Source organism: Convolutriloba macropyga, unplaced genomic scaffold (genome assembly GCF_964194025.1).
Source record: "Convolutriloba macropyga unplaced genomic scaffold, txConMacr16.3 SCAFFOLD_6469, whole genome shotgun sequence".
In the NCBI taxonomy this organism is placed as follows: domain Eukaryota; kingdom Metazoa; phylum Xenacoelomorpha; order Acoela; family Convolutidae; genus Convolutriloba; species Convolutriloba macropyga.
In genome coordinates this window covers 612-1,233 of record NW_027450877.1, presented here as the reverse complement: position 1 = coordinate 1,233, position 622 = coordinate 612, and the positions used below count along the sequence as shown (strand labels likewise).

General features: G+C 43.1%; 1 pseudogene; it reads right to left on the bottom strand.

Annotated features, from left to right (window-relative positions):
* LOC142356232 (5.8S ribosomal RNA) lies at nt 1-152 on the bottom strand (annotated as a pseudogene).
* Nucleotides 153-622: the final 470 nt, after the last annotated feature.

The following is a 622-nucleotide window of genomic DNA, read 5'->3' as shown; positions in this document are numbered from 1 at the left end:
TAACCCTGAATCGGACGCAGTCAACAGCCGAAGCCGAGACCGCCTTTTGCGTTAGAGAGGTCGGTAAACAAATCTTGCGATTCATACCGAATTAACACATATAGCTGTGCTCCTCTTCGTAAAGCGAGCCAAGTGATCCCCTGTTGAAGGATGTATTTGGACCAATCTAGTAGCATTTGGTTTCCAACAAGCTCTCCCAAGTTAGCTTACTTATTGGGCTTTTCAACCAATTCGGTTGGCTACAAGCATCATCAAAGTACTAGCCACAGTTTGATCGCAAAATTCTACGACTTTCACATGTTGATGTTTCGGCTTGCGCTTAGCCTACTATAAGCAACATAATACTAGTCATATCATAGAGCGTGATCAGCTTGTGACGTTCTCATGATGAAGTTTCACCAACAGTGTCTCACTTCGAGCTTAAATCCAGCTACTAGTAACTACACAGTACTGACTGCAACGATAACTTTTATCTATACCTTTCACATGCTGCGCTTTCGGCCAGGGCCTACTAACGTCAACATAATACTCGATATAAACTTTTGTTCATGATGCAGCTTCCCCATGCAGAAGTTTCGCCTTCAAATGCTCTCTTGGCCATATGACGTAAGAAAAGGTTACT